Here is a 16241-nt window from a genome sequence, read left to right as displayed (position 1 = left end):
TGAGCTGCTACGTGTGCTGGTATTGTTCCAGGGAGCTGGGATGCAGCCTTGAAAGGAACAGCCACTGGTCCCCTGCAGTTCATTTTCTAGTAGAGCCAATAAGTAAGTGAATGATTTTTAAAATATTAGAGATTAGTACAAGCAAGACAATAATAGAGGATAAAGTGACAGAAAGTATCTGGGGCAGGAGGGATGCTTGGAGTTAGGATGGCCAGGGTAGGTTTTTCTTAGTTGATGGCAATGAAGAGAAAACAAGACGTGGAATGGACGCAGAGCTTCACAGACAGAAAGACCAAGTCAAGGCCCCAACAAGGAAACATTCTGGCAGGCTCGAGGCAACCCTGATTCTACATTAGAATTACCTGCAGACCTTTTATAAACATATCCCTAGTTGGTTCCACCTCCAGAGAAACTGAGTTAATTGTTTTGCGGTGGTGCCCAGACATGAGTAATTTTAAAAACCTCCTCAGGAGATTCAGATGTCAACGAAAGCTGAGAGCTACTGGGGTGGAGCGCAGTGATTCTCGATCTCAGGCATCAGAATCATTAGCGAGGCTTATCAGGTAGAGATGGCTTAGCTCCGCCCCTAGAGTTTCTGATTCAGTAAGTCTGGGGTGAGGCCCAAGGAGTTGTAGTTTTAACAAGTTTCCAGCTGTTGCTGATGCTGGTCTGGGAACCTCACGTGAAAACCATTGGGTCAGATAATAGAAACAGGAGCCAGTGTTAAAAGAGGAGGTGAGTGATGTGGAAGAAAATAGAAGGAAGTTGGAACTTCTGTTCTGTAAAGGAGAAAATACAGAGCACAATTGCTATCACAGAAATGATGAGGGCAGAGGCAAAACTGAGGGGGTTGTTTTGGACAACAAAGGAGAAGATATGCAATGCAAAGTCCAGACACAGATGGCAGGACAGAGGAGACACCAGAGGAACTGTTCTGGATGAGCCAGGTAAGACATGGATGTGGAGAGGTAGACACACACACACAGAAAAGACAAGCGCAGAAATGGCTGGGGAAAGAGGAACAATTGGAAGACTATTCTGGAGTTTGAGAGAATGACAAAATGTGGAGTCATCAGCACTTATAGATGGTGTTTCAGCAACAGAACTGGATTTGATCTTGTAGAGTGCATTTAGGTAGGTAAGTGGATCTAGAAGCAAAGGCAGGCTGGGAATGAGAGAAAGTTGAGGAGGTAGAGGGAAATCACATGCATATCTCTGAAACCACTATGGGTCTGCCCTCATTCAGGGAGCAGGCAGGTAATGGAAGTCAGTGAACAGGGTCAGTTGTGAGCACCTCAAACAGGCAGGCTCTGTTTAAATAGATAGCAGGGGCAGCTCCAGGTGATTGTGGTCATTCAGAATTACGTCTACTTACTGCCCTGCTCAAAGTGTCAATGTATGCAGCCCTTGAAAATGGGCTTCAATTTTTTTTTTTTTGAGATGGAGTCTTGCTCTGTTGCCTAGACTGGAGTGCAATAGTGCGACCTCAGCTCACTGCAGCCTCCACTTCCCGGGTCCAAGCAATTCTCCTGCCTCAGCCTCCTGAGTAGCTGGGATTACAGGTGTGTGCCACCACACCCAGCTAATTTTTGTATTTTTAGTAGAGACAGGGTTTCACCATGTTTGTCAGGCTGGTCTCAAACTCCTGACCTTGTGATCTGCCTGTTTCGGCCTCCTAAAGTGCTAAAATTACAGGCATGAACCACCACCCCCAACCTAATTTTTCTTTAAGATATCATACATGCCAAATCTGTGTATACCAAATCAACTGGGTTTGTGGGCTAGTTTGCTACCTCTGGACTACTTATTAGCTGTGATCCTTTATATCTCTCAATTTTTGTGAAGGATTAGAGAGATGTCACCCAGGAGTGTTGTCCAGTACTTTAAAAAAAAAATGGAGACTGACAGTTGCCTTACACATGTGAGTTGCCTATGTAAGCATAATGGGAGTCAAGAATAGTCACTAACAGGCTGCCTTGATCAAAGCATACAACTAAACCAAAGAGTGTGATACTTTGTATCACACTTATGGATCTGTTCTCAGTTTGGAGCATGAACTATAAAAAATAGCAAGCTTGGCCACTTGTATGTCTTTTCTTTGAAGAAGTGTCTGTTCACATCTTTTGTCCACTTTTTCATGGGGTTGTTTATTCTTGTCAAGTTCCTTAGAGATTCTTTTGTCCACTTTTTCATGGGGTTGTTTATTCTTGTCAAGTTCCTTAGAGATTCTGGGTATTAGACCTTTGTCAGATGTATCGTTTGCAAATATATTCTCCCATCCTTTAGACTGCCTGTTTAGTCTGTTGATAGCTCCTTTTGCTGTGCAGAAGTTCTTTAGTTTAATTAGGTCCCACTCATAAATTTTCGTTTTTGTTGCAATTGCTTTTGAGGACTTAGTTATAAATTCTTTCCCAAGGCTGATATCCAGAATGATGTTTCCTATGTTATTAATAATCAGATAAATGCAAACTGAAACCACAATGAGATACCATCTCACACCAGTCAGAATGGCTATCATTAAAAAGTCAAATAACAACAGATGCTGGTGAGGCTGTGGAGAAAAAGGAATGGTTATACACTGTTGGTGAGAATGTAAATTAGTTCAGCTACTGTGGAAAGTAGTTTGGAGATTTCTCAAAGAACTTTAAAAGGAACTACCATTCACCCCAGCAATCTCATTACTGGGTATATATCTAAAAAAAATTAAAACATTCTACCAAAAGACACACGCACTCATATGTTCATTGCAGCAGTATTCACAATAGCAAATACATGGAATCAACCTAGGTGCCCATCAGTAGATTGGATTAAAAAAAAAAAGTCATATACTCTGTGGCATACACGCAGCCATAAATAAGAATAAAATCATGTTTTTTGCAGAAAACTAGATACAGCTGGAGGCCATTAACTTAAACAAATTGACCCAGGAATAGAAAGCCAAATACCACATGTTTTTACTTATAAGTGTGAGCCAAACATTGGGTAGTCATGGACATAATGATGGCAACAATGACACTGGGGACTACTAGAATGGGAAGGGAAGGAGAGGGCAAGGGTGGAAAAGCCAATGGGTAATATGATCACTACCTGGGTGACAGGTTCAGTTATATCCCAAACCTCAGCATCACACAATATACCTTGCTAACAAATGTGCATGTGTACCCACCTTATTCTAAAGTAAAAGTTGAAATTATATATAAAAAATGATAAGGATACACTGGAGGGCATTCAGAGAAAACTGGCCAGGAATGTGAGCTTCTTTTTTTCCAAGTCTAAGGAGAAATTGTTGAATGACTTGGCGATCATTCAACAATGAGTCAGTGGAACTGTTTTCACATTTAGAAAGAATGTATTTAGTAAGAGGAATTTAATTTATTCCAACCAGCATAAATGGACTTTGTGATGGAATTTACCCCCATTGAATGAACATCTTTCCATTGTCAGAACCATCTGTGTGGGAGTGAGCTGCCCAGGGAGCAGCGAGCTTCCCATCTCTAGAAGGGACCGTGCACAAAATGCACAGCCACTAGAATTTGCATTGAAGGGACTCAAACATGCATTGGATTTTTGTAAGATGACCATTCATGAGCCTGGAAGTCTGTGTTTTTATTATTCTATGTTTCTTTGCAAATGAACAAAATTTTGGAGAACTTTTGTGAAGTCAACCCAAGTATGTGCCTCAAGCATTCTGTAGCTCTGATTTGTCACCATTGTGCCTCAAGGATCCTGTAGCTCTGATTTGTCACTATCACTTCCCTCGCTAACTCAGTAAGCCACAAGGCATGAGTGATCACAATTATGGGCCATGTTCAGTCTGAACACACTTCCTGATTCTTTAACATGTTTGCAACATCAAAGGATAGGAAGCAGGAGAGACAATCAGATGCAATACTTGGGTAATCAAGTTGAAATCCTTTTACTACTTCTAAGGAGCATTTATTAAGCCTCTGCTAGGTACCATGTCTATGCTAAGCCTTTCCTTAATTTATCTCATTTGGTCTTTGTAGCATGCCTGTGTGGTTGCTACACTTTCAGTACCTACTAACACTTGAGAGAAGTTATGGCCCCAAATCAGAGCCAACAAAGGAACCCAGGTCTCCTAAGATCCTTACAGCGTTGGATGAGGCATTTCGTCCCTGTAAAAATTAGTTTTGACATTTTTTTAAATGAAGATACTCTTTTTAGCTTGTAAGTTTGTAGTTCCAAGTGAGCACCTCCATGTGAACTTTCCGTAAGTTCTAACATGGAGATATTACAGTAAAAATATGTGAATCCCTGAAAGAGAGCTTCAATGTGTTTTTCTAATACTATATAGGTGGAAGACGTAGAAGAAGCTGTCTTGTGATTATGGGCTTTTGGAGTTAGGAGTGATTTAAAACCATTTATAATTCTATGCTATGCCCTGGAAGTAATGAAGAAAAGAATTAAAAAGAGAAACTGCTACATAGGCAGATCTCAGTATTTAAAAATCAAGCCTATAATGGGATAAGCAATTGTCTCTATGTGAGACCAGGCAATTTAAATGCTAAAAGTAGAAAAACTGGAAAATAATAATATTTACATTTTAATGAAATATTCAACTAAATGGCTCCTCACCTTTAAAATATTTGAGAAGCCTGATTTTCTAAAATATAAAAATAATTATATTGTATTTCTTTGAACAGGAGTGGTTATGAACTAGCAGTGAGAGGGCACTAGGTACAATTCATCTTAATTAAAATCAGCCAATTCTTCCTTGGTCTTTATTGAGTGTGTGTGTTTCATTTAAATAAAGTCACAATCTCTTCTCCAGATGCATGTACCCTTTCGCCAAGCTCCTTAGAAAATGAGCTCCCGTTTTATTGTATTTATGTAAACAGAACAGTTATTCCAAAAAAAAGTATCTGAGAGTCCACATATCTAGCTGACAATGATACGTTCAATTTGTGGGTTTTTCTTAATCCTCTTGTTCTTACGCTTTGAAAAATATCTTCACAATTAGAAACCATTTATGTCTATATTGTGAACATATTTGACACTACTTAAGGTAGCCTGATGTTTGTATCACATTTCCTTCTGAGAAGAGCATCTGGTTCCTTTTGCTGCTTAGTCAAGATTAAGGTTATTTTTCTCCATCTTAGGTTTTTGCCTTCTATCAGGCCTGTCTTGCCTATCCTTTGGTTGGTTCTGGCCCTATTGCCTCCTTAAAGCCTGAATCAAATACCGGAGTTTGCTTTCTTTCCTATCTCTACAGCAATTAGTGTTGACACTACCTACTAATACACTTACAAGACAGCAGGACTCAATTGTTTTTCCCCTCAGCAGAATACATTAGTGAAAGAGAATCCTTAAATGGATGCCTAATATGTAAAATAGGGAAGAGCCTAGCAGGGCCTTTCTGTTAGAATCCATTAGGCCTGAGTTAGGAACCTCTAGTGAATTCTAATAATTTTATGTTGCCTTGACATCTATTTTCAATACAAGTTTAGCTTTTCCATACCATGAGCAGGCCTCAGTCACCCTTCACAGTTTCTACTTCTACTCTACACTCAGACGGCTCAAGCCTATGGCCAGTGATAAAAACTTAGAGGCTTTTTTGTCTTCTTTCCCAAAAACTCCCTTTAAAGGGATCATTAGGTATTTATTTTTTAATTGGTGCAAAGAAATGCAATTACTTTTGCACCAACCTAATATTTGCCCATGAACTTAAAGTGATATGTATCGTATTCCTTTATATACACTGCTAATTGCCTTATATACACTGCTGTGCACTCTCTCTCTCTCTTTCTCTCTGACTCTTCATTCCTGCCTCATGTGACTGGGACAGACATTATTGCCAGAGCAATGGTCAGGCAGCTGCACACAGGTCACACAAGGGCTACAAGGGCATCTTCCAGTATAAACAAGTTTCTCATGTGAGGGACCCCCTTTCACGGGTTGAAAAATGAGACATTAGGCTGTCTGCCAGGTAAAAAGATACCCCGTGAAAGCTCATGTCCAGCTCCGCTTTGTTTTCTGTTATGGGAGGGTTGCTGGTCACCTCTGTTTATCTGGGGGTTCTCAAAACAGAACCCCTCTGTATCTGACCAGCTGAGGCCCTCATCAGAAGCCCTAAGATTCCACGGAGAATAATTTGAAAACCACTAGGTAAAAAGTGACAAATTCCAGTTTCTACAGGGGCAAGGCAGATAATACAGAGGGAGGAAATGAGCTGGTGGGATGCGGGCTATACGAGGGATGTGTGCTCAGTCTAAAGGGACTGCTACATCTCACAATGATGTCAAGTAGAAAATAAAGGCCCAGTGTTTCCAGATCAGATTATTCTTCAAGAGAAGCCAAATTTCCAGATTGCCTTTAATATAGTACTCTCAACTTATGAATATTGGCATAAATTTATTTTAATTTTTTATAAAACGATGAATAGGCAAAATAAAGCATATCTGCTGCCTAAATCTGGCCTACAGACTGCCAGATAATGACCTCTGCATCTTTAAATGTAGACCTGAGTAAAGAAAAGGTCATGCTTGTTGTATTTATTTCTTTATCTTCTGTGCCAAGCATAATACCTGGTGGAAAGCAGGTGTCCACATTTGTTGAAGGAAAGAATAAGTAATGAATGGCTAGATTGTCTAGACCACTATCATGAGGTTTCCAGTAACTGCATTGTTTCCTGCCTTAAGTAAAGGCAATGGGATATGGTAGAAAGAACACCTGGTAAGAAGAGAGGTGTGGTTCATAGTATAAATCTACTATTTTACTTCAATCTTGGTTTGCTTATCTACAAAATTAGGCTGGGATTAGATGACAGTATTGTTTTTTTCAACCAATACTTCAAGGAGCTTTTAAAATTTGGGTAAGAGATGATTCAAGGAGCTTCTGGAGGGATGAGATGAATGCCTGAGAAGGAGAGGATCTTTGGGATTTAGGGATTCAGAAGGTTATATTTGCTTTTTGAGTAAATGATAGCAGTGTAAACACAATTATTTTTCTACTTCTTTCCAGAACCTTGCAGAAATGACAAGAAAGGTTTAAATGTTTGAATTTGTAATATAAGGCATAAGAGAACAGATCATGAGACAGACCAAGAGAATGAAGAACAATACAAGAGCAAAAAGAAATGAGAAACTGGGAATTTAGCAAACTCAAGAATGTTTAAATCTAAGTCAACCTGCTACTTTTTACAGCAAGTCCGATCTTGTAGGATTCTTTGATTCTTTGGACTATGTCCATGTATAATCTTTAAAATGTATTTTAAAAGGATACATTTGAGCAGAAATTTCTGATGCTAAACATATTGTAAACCCTTTGAATAGAAAGTCCTCCAGGATTTACTATTCTATGATTGTATGTGGCACAGTAGGCTGCATTGCATGGAGTTGTGGGGTTTTATACATTCCTCCAAGTCCTAACACAACAATGTTAGATGGGCATACAGCTTCAGGTTCATAAATGCTTCTTGTCAAGACCACATCATTCTGGCATCTTTACTCACAAAAATCAGAAGAGTCTGAGGAAAGACACATAGCACCCTCTCTGGTAATGAGTTCTGTGAAATTCCGTGCTTTTAAAGTTCATTGTCAAATCTTTCATTTATGAAACCTCTGTAAGAATCCAGGATCCAAGTCATTTGTTTTAGTAATTCATTAATTGGCATTTCAGAGCCAAGACAACAAGTGTGGCCAAAGAATCACTTCTGATGAGATCAGCAATAGCATAACTGAAGCAATCTCATTTTAGAAAATATCTAAATGGGTCTCACTCATCAATGTGTTTCACATTCTTTCATGGCTTCAAATATAATGGACAGAGCTGGGTTTCCTTGAGATAGCATTTCAGTGAAACACTTTTTAATTCATTTTACACAGCTCTTATTAGATTTGTAAGAGGATACACACTGCATAAGCACTCCATGGTCACTTGAGAGGAGAGTAGTTACGTGACTCATTTAACAGGCAATTACCTGTTTAAAAAGAGACAATATCCTGTGTCTGACAGAGGCTATGACTGCATGACATGAACCAAATGTTTCAGACTATTGAAAAATCCTACAATGAAGCGGATTCTGTGCTCCTATACAGAATTCACTGGTCTTCAACTAGCAAAAAATAGATGCTTGATGAAACTGTTCTGAATCTCGACATCTTAATCGTGGTAATGGTTACACAGAGCTACACATGTGATAAAAATGCATAAAAATAAACAGATACACACGAGAGTGCACATAAAACAGTAAAATCTGAATAAGGTTGGTGAATTGTGTCAATGTCAATGTTCTGGTTGTGATATTATACTGCACTGTTAAAAGATTTTATCATTAGGGGAAACTGGGTGAGCAGTATACAGGATCTATATTATATCTTTCACCGCATGTGAATCTACAATTATCTCAAAATAAAAATTCACAAAACCTAGCAGTTTTTGACTGTGTCTATTGAAGCACTCCACCTGCTGACTTACTGTCACCATCCCACTTATATGTACTGCGAGATAAGGGTGTGGCTCTTACTTCTGGGCAGGTGGGCTTCACATGGAAGAACAACTTCTAAAAGACTCTTCTGTTTCAGAATATTATTGCTGATGCTAGAATTTAGGTTAAGATGTCATTCTTTTTATTCCCTCTTCTCATGTATGCTTTGGAATTTGGGATCAAGAGAGTTAGCATGGTACCCTGCCTTTGTTTCCTATATTATATATGCTGATGGTTTTGTTTAGCTCTGGATCAGTTTGATAGAGATATTGGAGATGGTCACCTGACGACAGGTTATTGGGTTCTTCTGAAAGCATATTTGTGAATTGCATTAATGGTTTCTTTCTGTGCCCTTTGCCATATAACTTTGTAGACCTCCTTCTATGAATAGGGCTTTGTTTCTACCCCTTGACTCTGGGCTTGGCCTTGTGCTTGTTTGGGGCGATGTTAGCAGACATGAGCAAGCGGGGACTTGAAAATCATTTGTGCAGTTGAACTTTCCCTCTTGTACTTAGAACATTGCCAGGACAAAAACGTGCCTGGACTAGCCCATCCTTCCCTCTAGCAGGAGGATGATGAGAGAAATGTGAGGCAGAGCTGCCCAATTAAATTGCACCAGCAAAAGCTCAGCCTGAAGCAGAGTCCCTGGTTGACCCACTGATGTATAATAAGCCCAGTCCAGAGTAGCTGCCCTGTGGACACATGAATTCTAATTGTTGATTATTGTTTGAAGTCATAGGGGTTTGAGGTGATTTCATATGCAGGGAGTAGTTGGTAACCACTATAATTGTGAAGGATGACCATTTGGATTTCAGATAGCTGACGGATATCTGAAAGACTGAAATAGAAGGGCAGTGTGTGTGGTAGGGGAGCGTCTGATAATTCTCCACACTTGTAGGAACTAGAATACCACATGGCAACTCAGTTACAGAAAATGGACAGATACCCATTATTAGAGTGTAGGAGATAAGGTCTCCTTAGGTCATGAAGTTAAACTGATGCTCAGATACCTGAGCTTTTTAATTAAGTTCATTTGAATAAAGACCAAGTGGGGTTGAACCAGCAACAGTGAATTAAGTGACCTTAACTGTTAGGTCTATCGAGGAAGAAATCAAGCAGTAGTTTTAGGTTAGATCCAGATCAGGGGTTGGAATTGTTTTCTGTGAAGCTCCAGATAGAAAAAATTTTATACTTTGTGGGCTCTACAATCTCTATTTCAACATGCCTATGTTGCACAAAAGCAGCCACTGATAACATGCAAATAATTGTGGTGGCTGTGTACAATAAAATTTTATTACGAAAACATAGTGTGTCTGGAATTGGCCCACAGATTATAGTTTGCTTACTTCTCACCTAGATCTTTGTAATTATATTGTATTATTGAATAAAACGTTTAAAACTAATTCTTGTGAGAAATTTAAGGTAAAAATGGCATATATGTGGCATGTATACTCAAAGTTCCACCTTTGAGCTAACAATAGACATCACAAATCTTTCCTGGAATTCTTTCTCCCAGTTTGGAAATGTTCTCTGCATTCTTCATATCTCAGCAATCCAGACAGTCATTATCAATCTGTCATTTCTTGTAAGCTACATAAAGGAAAATAATCATAATTACAACTCAAAAGCTTCTCTTTTATCAGCCATAGAAAAATGTTATAACTTTACAAAGTGACTGTGAATTTAAGTTAAACCCTCTGACAAGAAATTGGAGGTAAGTGTAATAGAACAATAATAAAAACATTGAATTTGTAAAAATTTATTAATATTATTTTATGTCAAAGCATTTCTTTTGATGTATACATATTTACTTTTGAAGCTGGGAAACTTGGGTTGAAGATACAGTCGGGAACATGAAGACCCATACTAGGGACCATCTGGTTAAGGTGGAGTATGGAGTTGTAAAAAGGAGAGACATTGGAGGTGGAGTGAGGGAAGAGTTGTTTGTAAAATTAGATTGGTTCCTTGGTGTGATGCTCCATGAATTTAGCTATGCCACGTGTCTGTGGACAGTGATATATGACGATGAGACAGATTGGCTAAGAATCTTGGTGACTAATTCCCTAAGCTCAGTGGAGGTGAATGTAGTCATTGCCACAGAGCTGTGATGGCTGCAGATGGAAGAAGGTTTGAAGGAAAACTGTGAACACTGTAAGCTATTTTGAGGAAATCTGTCAAAATTGGAAAGTATTTTCTCCTCAGTGGTCCAACACAAATGCAATATGGATTATTGATCAGGGTTTTTGGTAATTTCACTTGAACTGAGCCTAGATCATCAGGCACGTGCTGAGCTGAGTACTGCCAACGTTGTTTAATTGCAAAATCAATTTCAAGGCACTGTAGCTCCTAGCCAAGGCCTCTTTGCTAATCAGGCCTGAATATGTTGGGTCCGGGGTCGGTAGCCAATAAGATGCAATACTGGCCTTCTGTTATAACAATGGGATTTCCTTTTTGCAGTTCTTTATGGGGCCCTCATCCCTTGGTAATGGCTTGTGAACAGCTTGAACTCCTCAGGCAATTCTTGAATAATCTTTTCCTCCACACAGCCATAAAGAAGGCCAGCCTGGAAACTTGCAATTTATCACATGATTTGATCAGTCTGCTGAGAGGGTTGGAGAGTTCTCTTGATACTGACACTTGCGAAGTGGTAGTAAAGCTGGGTCTGATCCACAGTGGCAGGTGGCTCAGGCATCGGCGATGCAGTCATTTAATAAGATAAACTCGAAAACACCAAGCAAAAATCTGGAGGACTGCATGTTTAGTGAGAAAACGAGTAGAGTTATTCTTTGGAGAGGGTCCCACCAAAGCCTTGGAAGAAGCAAATGTTGTAGGGCTATGATTTTTGAGTGAGCCATAAAACTTTCTAATTCTTGCTAAAACAGAAAGGGTTTTAAAACGTCAAGTTTGATGAGGTTCCTCTTGAAGCAGAAATTACAGTTGCCCTAGAGTCACAGAGAGTTGGGGCCAGGACAGCTTTGACTTAATTTGCATTTTCCCAGCCATATTAGTCCATTTTCACACTGCTGTAAAGATACTACCTGAGACTGCGTAATTTACAAACAAAGATATTTAATTGAATCACAGTTCGGCACAGAGGCCTCAGAAAACCTACAATCATGGCAGAAGGGGAAGGGGAAGCAAGGCATGTCTTACATGGTGGCAGGAGAGAAAGAGATATGGGGGAAGCTGCAACTTTTAAACCATCAGATCTCATGAGAACTCCCTCAGTATCAGGAGAATAGCATGGGGGAAACCAACTTCATGGTCCAATCACTTCCCTTCCCCCAGGTCCCTCCCTCGGTACATGGGGATTACAATTTGAGATAAGATTTGAGTGGAGACACAGAGCCTAACCCTGTCACCGACCTATGCCCTACTGAAAGACAGGTATTCTGGGATTAAGTGACACTAATCATCCTGCGCTGAGATTTCCTGGCACTCCTCTCTACCTCCACTCTTTCTCTGACACCTCTCTGACTACTTCTCAACCGCCAACCCCCATGCACATCTTCAATCATGAGAAAAATAAAAGAAGAAAGGACCTCTCCTCTTTATCTTGTTTTTGCTTTCTAAACTCAGTCTCTTGTCCAAAATGGTTGGTCAGACCACTTATCAGTGAAGCTGCATCTAACAGTGTCATATGTCTATAAATTGTTAAGCTCTCTTGTCCACTAAATCTCAGGTAGAAAATATCTGTCAAAAGTATAGATACTCCCAGTATGTCAAAACATGAAGTCCCTAGACACAAACTCCATTGACCCAATTCCTAAAATTCTTCCAAAATTCTTCTCTTCACCCTGAATCCCCTGAGAGGGGGGATAAAGATGAGAGGCGTGTTCAAGGCTATGGGGCCAAGAGTTAGGGGAGGGATAAAAAATGTTGTAAGATCGTGAATGTGTGAGGCTTCTGAAGGAGTCTTTGTAAGACAAGAGCTGGTTTTTATTTGCCATAAAGTCTTTCAGTAACGATGGTCCTCATATGACTCATGCACTTGTAGTCTGGCCAGTTAACAAAACGTCTGTTTACAGAAAAGTGATGAAATATAGAAACTACCACTGCTAATTGTATTTCTATTTTACTCCTTTCATTTTCTTTCCAGACTAGAAGCTCAGGAGCTTTCCTCATTCTTTTATTAAGAAGAAAATGACCAACAGGAGAATGATGTGAAATTTGCTGAGACCTGAATGAAATGCAAGAAAATATGATTATGAAATGGTCTACCTAATTAATAATGTTGCTAAATTGAACTTCAGTGTCTGGTTGACAGCTGACTTAATATAACCTAAATAGGAAGACAACAAAGCTCATCTAGGAAAACTCATTTTAAAGTTTATTAATGCTGTTGTCCATACGCCTGCTGGCAGATCATTTTATTTTCAGTGATAGAGTCCTGCAGAACCCCATTATAGTCCATATAACCTACGTTATGGTCCTTCTGTGTTGAGTGGGAGTGACACACAGTCCATCCCCATCTGGAAACATCATTTGATGCACGCTATGACTGATTAGATGGAACAACCTCTTTCTACATAATGAAGTTTACTGCAGAGAAATTTACAGGGAAAATATTCAGTAAACACTAAGATACCAAATATTTGCATCTCTATCAATGATCATATGGTCTCTCTCTCTCAAATACTATAACTGTACAATTTAACATAGCTGTAAACATAGTGTGTGCATATGGTTTTGTGTTTTTGCTTTCTTCACCTAACATATCGCATGCATGTTTCCATAATGGAATACACAATACAATTTTAAAGCCCACAGACGGTTTAACATATTGATGTATTTAGTGAATATTTTAATACCACTTCTCTGTGCTGAAGCTAATATCCTAGCATCTGCCAATTGGAAGTAATTTTTAACTGAATTAAATATGTATGTACTTGTTTCCCAGGACACAGAAGCCTAAAAGATGAAAGATACGGTGTTTATACATCTCCCTAGGAAGAGCCATAGGCCTTGGGCCCCACAAAGGTAATTCTGGACCCTAGCTCCAGGTCCCTTTCTTGTGATGATAGAATTCTCTTGAGGCTTTGCACATGTTCTTGGAAAGCCATTATCATTTTCCTCTTTGCCCCCATATGGCTCTCCAGCTGCTACATATTGAGCATGCTTAGTGTCTATCACCCTTGACTGCCTTCCCAGCTTTCTGAACATTGGTATTTCCTTCCTCAGTGTGGTTCTAGCTGCACTAACCCTCAGGAAGTTGTCATCCTGACTGGGGGGAAGGAATCTCCACCATGGATAAAATCAGGCTGTTGGTTCTCAGCTTTTATCCATGCACTCATTCATTCATCAGATAGCAATGAGCACTTTTTTTTTTTTGAGATGGAGTCTCACTCTATTGCCCAGGCTGTAGTGCAGTGGTGCAATCTTGGCTCGCTGCAACATCTGCCTCCCGGGTTCAAGAAATTCTCCTGCCTCAGCCTCCAAAGTAACTGGAATTACAGGCACCCACCACCATGCCTAGCTAATTTTTGTATTTTTAGTAGAGATGGGGTTTCACCATGTTGGACAGGCTGATCTTGAACTCCTGACCTCAGGTGATCCACCCACCTTGGCCTCCCAAATTGCTGGGATTACAGGCGTGAGCCACGGCACCCAGCACAATGAACACTTTGTAAGGCTTTGGTCCAATGCATGCCACTGGAGATGTAGTGGTGGACAAACAGACACAGTCTCTCCCTATGAAGATTACAGTCTTGCAGTTGTCTTCCATTACTCCATGTTAGCGTTGTCATTATTAATTTTACTTACTTTTTAAATGTAGCATTTCCTCACTGCCACCAACCTCCGTGAACATAGTGAATTTAGATGATACTCTTACCACTGATATCCAGTCAATATCCCCAGGGCATTATAATATACTGTCACCCCTAACAAGTAAAATTTTTCCTCCTCTAACTTATTCATTGAGAGGTTAAATTTGTCCCCTGAACTTCCTCCCAGCCTCATTTTTCAAAGTATGAATGCATCTCATCCATCTGCTGCTTCACTCCCAGACTCCAGCAATGAGTGCTTTTGGGAACACACAGAATACCACCATTTGGAACTTCATTACCTGTATGTAAATTTTTATACCTAAAAATGTATGTAAGGTACCTCACTTTGAATTAAAGTAATGTGGACTCATGTATTTCATACGTTGATATGATACAACATGCTAAAATGGCTAAAAATGAGCGCTATAGAAATAAACTTGCTGTTCGTATTCAGGGGCTTCTGAAGCTTGTCGTAGTATCCTAGCAACCACCACCTGTTACTTGAAGCCACCTAAGTTGGATGTTGATCACAGAATGAGGAGATGAAGGGGGTTAGAAAGGAAGGTGAAATGGAAAATCAACCATTGAAAACTCCAGGGATGAAACTCTTCTATTTTATTATCTTAAAATGTCTGAAGTGTAATATGGGAGAGGATTTTGTGAAGTTCCTTCAACATTTTATATAATACCCTGGGGCAGAGAGGAATGTCGAACTTCCTCCTCTCCTTGAAAGAGCTCTTATATCCCTTGTGTTTTCACTCAATATCCCCAGTGTGCTAGCTACTGCAGGTACACAAAGACAAATAGAACATCTGGCATTTCCCCTGCTGGTACTCACTCCGTCCTGCTGCCCTGTGAAGAAGGTGCCTGCTTCTCCTTTGCCTTCCACCATGTCCTAAGGCCTCCCAAGCAATGCAGAACTGTGAGTCAATTAAACGTCTTCCCTTTGTAAATTACCCAGTCTTGGGCAGTTCTTTATAAAAAGATGTATTCATAATTTCATAAAACATTACGATCTATGTTTTGTAGATAAACACAGAATCTTATTGAGAAAATCAAAGTGATATTCATGATTAAAAAACAACACAATATTTATGATAGTAACAATAAAAGCACAAGAACATTTATTAGGGATTTATGCATAGATTATCTCTTCTGATCCTCGCTAGAATCCTGTGACACAGGTTTTATTGTCACCTTCAGAAAGACTAAAAAAATTTAAGGTATGAGATCCCTATGAAATGGTAGAGGTAGAATTTGAATCCAACTTTTACAATTCTAAATGCTAGGTTCCTACTCTTATACTCTGCTGCTCATGTTTTCAAATAATTATAGATAAGAAGCCTTCTCTCAAAGAAGTATAAAAGTTTGTATCAAAGTTTAGGGGAGAAAACTGTAGTTCTTCTCACCACCTTCCCTTACCCATGTCACATCTAACATAAGACACACACACACATTTTCATACACTGTTGTAACCAAATGGAGCCTTCATGTCTTTTGTTGCAGATACATGTTGTTACATATTTTAGTACATTTTTAAGTAACCCTTTATGAAGCTCTGTGACATTCCTATTCTAGTCTAGCAGGTTTTTCTGGAATGATGACTTCTAAAAGAATAGATTAGATTTTTAAATGAATTTACTCTTTCATTTTGAACAAATGATTTAATCTTGAACAATATTTATTTAGTACTTACTGAATAGACATACTTGGAATTTTATGTCATTAGTCAATGTACATTAATCCCTTTGGCTCTTACGTTATTTTACAAACCTTTAAGAATGGCATCAATTCTTTTGTTGCAACTGAAATTGCCTTCTATCAGCAAGGAACTCTGCTACCGACTATGGTAACATATCTGTACTTGAGTGTGCAATGAGGGCTATGATAATGGCAGAGAGAAAGGAAATGAATTTCCCAATGAAAAAGGCAAGAGAAGAAAGAAGAATTTTTGTGTCCATTGGAGACATAAATGAAATAGTTTGAATTCTGGCTCAAGTTTTGTGCTCTTTTAACTCAGTCCCCAT

The 16241-nt window shown here is 39.3% G+C and overlaps 1 long non-coding RNA gene across 11 annotated transcripts in view; it reads left to right on the top strand.

Moving 5' to 3' along the window:
- Positions 1-16241, top strand: part of LOC105712861 (uncharacterized) — a 726004-nt gene that overhangs the window by 676142 nt on the left and 33621 nt on the right. For 9 of the 11 annotated variants that reach the window (XR_010341408.1, XR_010341407.1, XR_010341406.1 and 6 more), the window contains 4 exons: positions 32-102; positions 12546-13426; positions 14402-14515; positions 14987-15136. This is a non-coding gene — a long non-coding RNA (uncharacterized LOC105712861). The remainder of the gene's footprint in view (positions 1-31; positions 103-12545; positions 13427-14401; positions 14516-14986; positions 15137-16241) is intronic. The other 2 variants (XR_010341404.1, XR_010341405.1) reach the window with 2 other exon arrangements.

The sequence above is a fragment of the Aotus nancymaae genome, unplaced genomic scaffold (genome assembly GCF_030222135.1).
Source record: "Aotus nancymaae isolate 86718 unplaced genomic scaffold, 86718_ANA_hifiasm-v0.15.2.pri h1tg000008l, whole genome shotgun sequence".
In the NCBI taxonomy this organism is placed as follows: Eukaryota; Metazoa; Chordata; class Mammalia; order Primates; family Aotidae; genus Aotus; species Aotus nancymaae.
Note: the sequence above shows the minus strand (reverse complement) of the source record. Positions and strands in the feature narration are given on the sequence as shown.